Source organism: Equus asinus, chromosome 2, assembly GCF_041296235.1.
Source record: "Equus asinus isolate D_3611 breed Donkey chromosome 2, EquAss-T2T_v2, whole genome shotgun sequence".
Taxonomy (NCBI): Eukaryota; Metazoa; Chordata; class Mammalia; order Perissodactyla; family Equidae; genus Equus; species Equus asinus.
The window spans coordinates 169,829,182-169,839,172 of NC_091791.1; the positions used below are offsets into that span (position 1 = coordinate 169,829,182).

At 51.7% G+C, this 9,991-nt stretch overlaps 1 pseudogene; it reads right to left on the minus strand.

Annotated features, from left to right (window-relative positions):
• Positions 1-724: 724 nt before the first annotated feature.
• LOC106830415 (granzyme H-like) lies at positions 725-8,326 on the minus strand (annotated as a pseudogene).
• Between the last annotated feature and the right edge of the window lie 1,665 nt (positions 8,327-9,991).

Here is a 9,991-nt window from a genome sequence, read left to right on the forward strand (position 1 = left end):
AGCTGGTGGCCAGGGCAGTCACATGGAAAACAGACGCTGCTGTGGGACAGTCAGCCAGGGAGGAAGGTTGAGTGAGTTCAGTTCTGGGCCCAGGGAGGGCAGGAAATGGGACCAGAGTGAGGCTGGAGGCCATAATGGCAGCATCTGAGCATCAGAAGCTGCAGGTGGTCCTGGCTTGGGAGAAGCTGCCCCACTGGAGACAGAAGCCCTGGAAACAGGAAACTGAGTGCCCACGGCCTGGCCCCCTGGCCTCCTGTCTCCCTGGAGTTATTCCCCTTCCACTGACCTGCTGCTCTCTCTGCCAAATTGTCAGGGTATCGGTGATGGTGGTTGATTTAGAGAAGGTAAGAACTTTCTAAAGCCCAGGAAGGAACATATTTTGGGGAAGAAGATCATCCTTTTATCATGGGCAGCCTTCAGACTCAGCCCTTGCACAGGGCTCAGCACCACAGATGTGCGACTGAGAAAGGATACAGCATGGGGTTTAGGGGGAAGGAGAGCTGGAGGAGATGGAGGAAGGACAGCCACAACTGACAGCAGAGGGCTGCCTGGAGCATGCTGTTGCGTGTTGAAAGTGGTTCAGTGAGTCAGTGAGACTTCAGTCACACTCGCTAGAGATCCATTTATTACGTCCCCTCAGTCCCACTGCCCGCCCCATGGGATTCCTGCCTCTGCCCCAGGAAAGATGGTCAGGCACAGAGGAAGGTCAGCCTCCTGCCTGCTGTTAGAAGTGCTTCATTGTTGACTTTATCCAGGGCAGAAAGTGTGAGACCTTCATGAAGGCTCCTGGAGGGGTCCCGTTGTTTTGTCCATAGGAGAAAATACCCTGGATCAGCTTGTTGCAGATGAGGGGGCCTCCAGAGTCCCCCTGGGGACAGAGAAAGGAAGGACTGAGTTGGCCATCTCGTGGTCCTGCCCTACCCTCCCACCCAAGGGTCAGTGGTCTCCATTATGGGCTATGTTGGAGAGCAGGGCTGGGGCAGGCCTTGTCACCTCCCTCATCCCAGGCCTCCAGCCTGGTTCTGACTGTTACATGCAGCTCCACCCAGGCCAATGCTTTCTCTCTAATCCTTAGGGAAATTTGGGTGAGAACCCTACTGTGGGGTGACTGATCCTTCCTCGCCCTGCAGCCCTGATCTGCTCTGGGGAAAAAAACTAAAGACTGCATTCGTGGACCCAGGCTGCCCAAGCTCTCAGGCTGAGGCTTGAAGATATGGCCACTCCCATCCCCCAGAGCTCCCCATTTCTTCTCTCCCCAGGTCTGTCTTGGTGGATGATGGAAACCCTACCTTGAAGCTGTTGTTCATCTTCTTCGGGTCCCCTACACAAATCTGGGTGGCCCGGTTGCAATGGTGGGGGAAGTGGGAGTAACAATCATCATCCTTCTGCACAGTCAGCTCCACCTCCTGCAGTGTGTTGGACACTCTGTCTACTGGGGAGACTTTCCCCCAACTGGCCACACTGCACTCCTGTCTAGGCTTCACCTGGGCCTTGCCCCTGGGCAGGCTGAGGGGCTGCACAGCTGTAGTCTACATGGCCTTTCTCTCCACTGATGGGAAGAGGCAAGAAAGTCCAGCTCAGCCACGGGCCTCCTCGGCCTGGACACTGTGATGAGGCTGCAGTGACTTCCCTCTCCCCTGAGCCACAGGGACTAGTCAGGCAGCCCGGAGGGGAAGGAGGGAAGGGACAGGTCCCAGTGGGAGGGGAAGCAATCTGGACCCAGGGGAGCAAGAGCAGTAGGGAGGTTCCCTTATCTTAGTAAAATGATGTCATTGGAGAGGTTCTTAGGATTTTAGTCCGGGTGGCAGATGGCTTGTCTCACAGTCATGACCTGCTGGATCTTCTCCTGCTTCTGGATGTTGTGGGCCCCAAGGGTGACACTGATTAATCTGCATAGAAAGTATAGTGACGTGGTGTGGTGCATGGAATCAAAAGAGATCCAGCCCTGGAGTCATGAAGGGTGGATGACATGGGGCAGGGCAGGGCTGCAGCCAGTGGAAATCAAAACAAGAGGAGGACTGTCACTGAGCGACTGTGTCCCCTGTGCTTCTCAGTGACATTGAGGGTAGGTCACCTGGATGCTTTCTCTAGCCCTCAAGTCATATTGTGAAAAGACTCTGAGTATGCCTTTTCACACTAATGTATGCTTTCATCCTCCCCAGCTGCTTCATTTGGCCAGTGTGGTCTCTGTTCTCAACTGAGTCACTTGCTCTCACATCTGATCCTCTGACTCCAAAGCTTACCTGTCCTGTTTCTCACTTTCCATAGACCAGTCATGGTCTCAGATGGCTCGTCTCATCAGTTCTCATGGCCTTGATTTACCAGGAGCCAGGGGAACTACCCTGGGCTGCAGCCCCTGGGCAGAGGACAGGGGTCCCTGTAGGGGTCTCAGGAGGTGTCAGCTGTCTGTGGCCCCTCACCTTCCCCAGCAGTGAGCAGCCATCAGAACAAAGTCCTCTCGCATGAGGACACCGCCACACCTCTTTTTGTTCTCAAGCAGAAACTGAACAAATGCCATGTAGGGGCGGGAGTGGGGCTTGGCCTCATGTCCTCTGATGATGTCCTCTGAAAGAAAAGACTGGAAGATGGGCTTTCTGGGAGCAGCTGTGGTTAGGAGAGAAGGCTCTGGAAGGTGATGATTGAGGGTGGGGTCTATAGTGCCCTGCTGCCACTGGAGAGTGTCCTCCCAGGTTCTCCCCGTAGGAGAATAACCTTTTCTAAATGTCAAGCCTCAGAACCTCCTGTGAGAAAACGGATGACAGTGCTTGTTGTCCCTGTCCTACTTCAGACCATGCATAGAGGAGATAAGAGCTGTCTTCACGATGGTGGAGCCTGAGGATCGTGGACAGGGCTCCGCTACGCCTTCTGCCTCAGTGCGTCTCCCAACCCCTCTTAGCCTCTGCTAATGTCTCAACTGGTGCCCGTTTCTAATAATCTGTCCATGAGCTTATGGTGCTGGATTGTCTACAATCCTCATACCTGAGGGTCTAACCCGTCCTAGGATCTCAGTAAACATTTTGTGGCTGCATGAATAAATGTCCTTCACTTAGCTTTCTGCTGAGTTTGGTGGGGATCTTGCTGGTGGGATTGAAGGCCATTGGCCTGGAGAGGGGACACTGTGTGGAGCAGCCGAAGGCCTGAGACAGCAGGGGGAGTGGGGCTGAAAATGTGCTGCCCAGGACCACGGCAGAGCCACGGCAACGGGGCGCCCTGCTTGCAGTGATCCAGCGGCTTCAGAGATCAGCTGCTCCCTGGGCTTCTTTCCTTGACGGGGGTGAGGGGGTGAAGTTTCCAGGAAATGAAACTGAATCTTAAGCTGGGTCCAGGACAACTCTCATTACCACACCCGATTTTTCTGAGCCGGCCTTTCTTGGGTTGGAGTGAAGGATTTTAACTACTTGTCATTTGTAGCTTCCCATCCTCTGCCAAATGCCTTTCTATGAACAACCTACTTCCCAGGTGATAAGAGAGAGGCTTACACACTAAACCTTCTAGTGAACACCCTTCCTTCCTGCCATCCTTTTTGAGTGTCTATGAAGCATCGGAATTATTAGTGTAGGTTTGGGATAGAGGCTGGCGTCTAGAAAGTTCTTGGGCTCAAACTGAGGAAAATCCCTGACTGTGCTGGGCAGAAGGGTGAGGAGTCTGGAGGGTTTTGTGAGATGGGCTGGAGTTTCTGGAATGGGGATGGTCACTCACCTGTCCCAGCCTCAGGAGGCAGAAGAAATGCTAAGAAAAGCAGGAGTGGCTGCATCTTTCCTGAAGGTGTACCGAAGTCACAGCTGCTGGTGTTACTTCCTTCCAGACACACAGTCCCCAAGGGGAAGGCAGGAGTGGTGGCTCAAGACCTCACAGACCTCCTACACCGGTGCTCCTCTAGTTTTCTTGCATCATCTGCAAGGTGGTTTGTCAAAGTTCTCTGGCTTGGCTTAGGTGACAGTAGCACTGTCACCAATGACACTTGCACTCCCAGTGCTGTGTCACAAAGTGAAAGCAAGAAGAAAGAACAAGAAAGTGAAGCCTGTGCTGTAGCCAGCAGAGGAGCTGGACCCCGGAAGCCCCTCAGTGACTGAATCTACAATGTCTCCATTTCTCAGCTCTTGGCTCTTTTTCCATCCTGACGAAGTCATGAATAACTACTTGGGAAGCTTGCTCTAAGGACATGAGTGAGATGTCTCCTGCCCTTGAGAAGATGGCGGTCGCCTTGAGTAGACTGAGACTCTGTGGTTAGAGTGTAGGCCAGTAGGGGCTGTGGTGGGGGTCTGCTTGGTGGTGGGAGATAGTCTGGACCTTCCTGAGGGGCATGTAGAGCTGGACACACACAGACCCCCCCAGTGGTAACCTCACTGCCTCTCTGCCCACAAGTCCAGCCTTGTGTTTTGGAATATTTAGAATCCCCTCTTTAAATGTAAATATTCTGTGACAAAGAGAGCTTCATTTATCCCACAATTTTGAATAAAATCTTGGACTTGATATTCACTGGACCAAAACAAACCATCATTGAGTCCATCAGAATTAAATGCCTAAGTGGTTTATGCTTGAGATATTGAGCACCCCTGGACCTGAGAGGGGGATTGTTCCACCCTAATCAGAGTGTCTCTTTTCTGAGGAGGGAGTTGCCCTTGAGAAATGCTGGTTACTGGTGACAGATGATGGGGAAATGGACGCTGATCATCCTAAAAATCACTATCCACTAAGTACTCTCTGTCCTGGGTCCAGTGAATCATGGCTCTGATGTGCCTGGGCCTAACAGAAGTATTTGCCAACAGATTATCCCACCATCCTCTCCAGTATGATGACAGATGAGGGAGTAGTGGAAAAGAAGACATTATGAATTCTAAACAGCCCAATCCCAATTCTGTTACAGCAATGGAAGGTTATAAAGACAAAGAAAACGAGGGGAAGGCAAGCTGCTTAAGCACTAATGATGATCTCAAGGAGGTGAAATTCTTGGGAATTTTAACCTTATTATTTGTCTGTTCTTCCTTTAACTGTCTTTCTCTGATGAACATGTATTACTTTTCTACCCAGTAAACATTGTCCCATAGTTGAAGCACACTCATCAATGACAAACATTCAGCAGACAACGTCTTTCTAGTCCAGCCTTCTCTAAGGCGGATATTTTAAAAATGAGTTTACTTTTCTCAATCCATTCTTATATACAAGATTCAGAGATTGTTGACAAATTTACTCAATACACTATAGGCCCTAGGACATTTTGGTGAATAAAGAAAGAATTAATGATTTCCACTCTAAAGATGGAAGGTTAGTGAGTCCCTGGCAGCCTCCCTTCCATGCTCCTCTACCCAGTGCATTGCTGGCTTCTGTCCCAGAGAAGATGGATGGATCAATCCCGGAGGTAGTTTTTCCCCGAGGTAGAAAGCTCGAGGTCCTGGGGTGGACAGGTGACAGTTTCCCCTTATTTTTTCCAAAGGAGACAATGTCCTGAGCCACCATGTTTCACACAAGGGAGCCACTGGACTCCCCCAGTGGGCAGGGGAGGAGGGGCTGGGCTGGGCCTTCTCCTGCTCCTCCTCTCCCTTATGCCCTGAGGTTAAGCAGTCTCTGCTTGGGGGCTGTGAGTAAGATGTGTCTCAGGACAGCCTTTGTGCCCCTCTTTGCTTCTGGGACCCCAGCCTGGCCCTGACAATTCCCTTCTTCTCCTCCCCCAGGAAGACTTTGACAATAAGTGGCTGTGGTAGAGTCTCCTATCCCTGCAGGGTGACAGGACACCAGACTGACTTGGTGACAAGGCTGAGTACACAAGGATATAGCTAGTTCCCTCTGCCCCAGATCTCCTCAAGCTTGGCTGTTCCCCAGGCTGGGCGTGGACAGTGCTGGGGATCTCACCTTAAAAAGAGTCTTACTCTTTGTTGGGTCCCCTACACATATCTGGGTGACGGTGTTGTAATGGTCTTTGTAGTGAGAGATGCGTTACTCATCCCTTTGGATATCAAGCTCTACTTCCCAAAGTTTTATGGCGGAGGGAGTGTTCCCACCAAGGCGCTCCCAGTCAGCCAAACTGTACACCGTCCCTAGCTTTGCCAGCAATCTCTTCCTGGGCAGCCTGAGGGGGCTCACAGAGGCAGTCAGGTTGGCTATCCTCTTCAAGCTCAGGGCAGAGGAAAGGAATTCACAAAGACTCCAGGAACTGTCATGGAGTTGCCTTCTCCACAGCCCTGAGACAAGTGAAAGGGTCATACTGGGAAGGAGGGACAGGAATGAGGTCGTGGGGGATGCAAAACCTTAGGATTAAAGTGTGCAAGAACCAGCGGAGCAATGTGCCCTACCCTTAGTGACACAATGTCCTTGGAGAAATTCCTAGGCTTGTAGTCTGGGTGGGGGATGGCTCTTCTCACAGGGATGACCTGCTGGGTCCTTTCCTGCTCCTGGATGTTGTGGAGCCTCAGGGAGAAGTGGGTTAAGCTGCACAGAGCAGAGTGGGACGTGCAGTCACAGGAGATGCACCCCAGGAGCCATGAAGGAGGCACGAAGGCTTGGGACACGGCAGGACTAGAGCGGGGAGGAATTACAGGGGTGGGGCCCTGGGGCTGAACATCCCCGTGTCCTCTGCTTCTTGGTGTTCCATGCTGGGTAGTGGTTCCTGGAGCAGATCCCCGGTGCTCAGTCAGATGCAGACCTTGCCTGTGTCTAAGCAAAACCGTGAATTTCTCCCCTGTGCACTCTGGGCATGGAGCACGACCTCAGCCTCCTCCCGATGCAGCTTTGACCAGCCCGTCTCTTCCACAGGCCCCTTGAACTGACCTGTTCCTCTCTCTCCAAAGCTTCCCTGTCCTCTGAAGGGCTCTTCAGTCTTCCTAGTTGGCTCACTGAGTGGGCAGTTCTCTGTGAAGTGTCGCCAGAAGGGTGGGGCCACAGCTGTTCCTCACCTTCCTCAGCAGCGATCGGCTGGCAGCACAAAGTCCTCACACACAAGGAAACCCCCCGCAGCTTTTTCTTTTCTCTGGAGTCTGGATCAGAAGAAATGCCAGATAGGGACAAGAATAAGGATTGGCCTCATGGCCCCTGATGGTTTTCCCTGAAAGAAAATTCTACCCTACTTGTTGTGCTCATGGAGTCACTTGGTGGAGCAGGGAGATGAGGACAAAGGAGACCAGGGCGGAAGGAGTTGGGGTGGCAGGTAGTGCGGTCTGCAGTATCCAGCACCAACCAAGTAGAGGGTCCTATGCGTTCCTGGAGTGACAAGCCTGGCTTGCCTGGTGACCCTCCAGACTCAGATTCTCTCTCTGACAGAGAGAAAAGCAGTCCTCATTCCTTAATTCCTGCTGCGGACACAAGTGTGGCAGACAGGAATGGTGTTTGGAACAAGCGTGGAAGGTCTGTTGGATCCTGGAAAATCCTTTCCCTGACGTTCTCTGGGTCCTCTCCCCCTCTTATTTTCCAGACCTGACTGGGCTGCTGGTCTGTAATGTTCGGAACATGAGCTCAAGATGCTGGGTTGTGTTTGCTCTGTATCTGCTTGAGCCTGACAGGTTGTAGGTGCCCAGTAAATATCTTGTCTGCCCAAAGGAATGGCTCCCAGTTAGCCTCTGAGGAGGGTAGGTTGGGATAATCCTGGTAGGGTTCTGAGCAGCAGGCAAGATGGAGCCTGCCAAAGCTGCTGTGCCCATTGACTGAAAAATTCCCAGAGAGAACTTGAGACTGATCCAGCCGAAGATCAGTTTAAGGGAACTGAGATGCCGCCAACTCTGGGATCAACTGGATCCTTAGTTTCTTTCCTGGGCAGCATGGGAGTGACAAAGCTTGGAGAAGGGAGTGGATTTGGAGGATATGTTTTAGGACATCGAGGTAGACAGCTAGTGGGCCCTACTTTGATTTCAGAAGTCAGCCCCTTTCTCCAAGCTGCCCTTTCCTGGGGAATTAATTATTTCTCATTCCCAGCTTCCAATCTCCTTCCAGATGCCTTTGTAAAAGAACCCACTTTCCAGATGACAAGGGTAGGACCTGGGGAGGAACAGCACCCACTGGCCCTTGTGGAGAACAGTGTTCCGCCCTGCCATTCCTGCTGAGTTTTCATTATGCATAAGATTTGCTGGTGTTTGAGGGATGTTGGACCTGGAGTTCAGAAAGTTCCTGGGATGGACCAGCACTAGGATGTGTCTGAGTGCAGCATCTGAGCAGTGCTGAGCCAGTGTGGGATGCGGCTGGGCCTCTGTTAGTGGGGACAGTCACTCACCTACCTCTCCCCTGTAGGACAGAAGAAAAGCCACCAGGAGTGGCAGTGGCTACATGTCCCTAGGAAGGCTGACCAGCTCACAGCGGCTGATGCTTCCTCTTTGTCATCAAACTCCAAGTGTCTCCTCATTGTTGTGGCCGTTATCACGTAAGCTTCCTTCTGAATGCCTCACACTGCTGTCTGATCAAGTCCTTGGGCCTGAGTGGAGCAAGAGCTTATCAGTCACCACAAAAGCACTCGTAGCTCTCTCAGAAAGCAGGAACTGCCGGCTACACGTGGGGTGGTTGGAGATATTGATCAGCCAGTAGCAGGTCCCTGAGCCCCAGAAACCTGAGTCTTGTGATGATAGATCCAACACTATCTTCATTTCCTTGGCTCTCTTTGGCCCTCATTATTGAGTACGATCATTTATGGAGGCCCCTTTCTGTTCCATGTGAGACTTGGGGGTATTGAGATGAGATTCCTTGCTTCTAGTGGAGGAGACGAAACCATCAGTGATCAGACAAGGGTGGTGAAGATGGTGGTTAGATGCATGGACAGAAGGGGTGGCCATGGCTGAAGAGGGCTTGTTCCATTCCTAAAGAACTGAGTGATTTAAAACAACAGCAACCACAGTGATTTTGCCCACGAATCTGCGTTTTGCTCTGGGTTTAGTGTGGATGGCTCCCCTCTGCTCCCTTTGGTGTCAGCGGAGGCTTGACGCTTGGAGGCCAGAATCACCTGAAGGCTCGTTCACATGTGCCCAGTGGTGGTGCTGGCTGTCCACTAGGCATGTTCCTTCCTATCCATGAGGGCCTCTCAAGTAGTCTCTGTGCATGGGACTGTCGGGTCTTCCTCGCAACGTGATGCTTGGCTTCCCCAGAGTGAGCATCTCCCAAAGAGCGAACCAGGCAGAAGCTGTGTTCTTTTTATTGCCTAGACTTTGAAGTCATAATGCATCCATTCTACCCTATTTCCCTGCTTGGGGCAATCAAAAGGCACCCCTGGCCCCAATTAAATAAGAAAGTGCATAGACCCTGCCTGTGAGCGGGAGGAGTGTTGCAGTCCTTTACGAAGAGCCCGTGGGATGTGAGATACACAGAGGCTGTCCCAGCAAAGCACAATGTGTCACGCTGCTCTAGGTGCCTGTAGAGTTGGTCAGAGGCTCTGATGTCTCTAAGCGCAGGTCACAGCCTTTGATTGGCTGGAGTCTGCTCTGTCCAAATCCTGTGTCCTGAGAATGGAAGAGAACTGATTCTCCCCAAAGTTATACTCCTCAATGAATTACTGTTACCACGTGAAATGGGAATGGATGCCAGGGAGTCAAAGCAGTATTCTCTCACCACTGCCCAGAGAACGACATCTCTGATATCCCAGTACTGTTCTCTACAAGAATTCTCTTGATTATCTCCCCATAATGGAAAAAGAGGAGTTCATCATGGAATTGAAAATTCTGTTGGTTCTAAACATGTTCTTCCCAATTCTCTTAAAAAGCGATAGAACCTTAATTAAAGAAACAAAGCACGATGACAGTGGTGACTCTGGAATGGGAGCCACAGTGAACCAGAGTGAGGTATTCAAGCCATGCCTGTGTGGGGTGGGGAAGGTGCTCACACCCGGCCTCACTCCTGTGTGGACACCTTACTCACCCCACATTAGCTTGGACACCCTGCACTGGCCTGTGTGGCTTGGAGAAGTCAGAATACATGTGAGGTGAGGATGGTAGCTCAGTGCAGGGAGTGATGCCCAAGTTGGGTGAGCAGGGTGTTCACACAAGGGTCTGGCCTACTAGATGGTATCAGAGCTCAAGTGGGG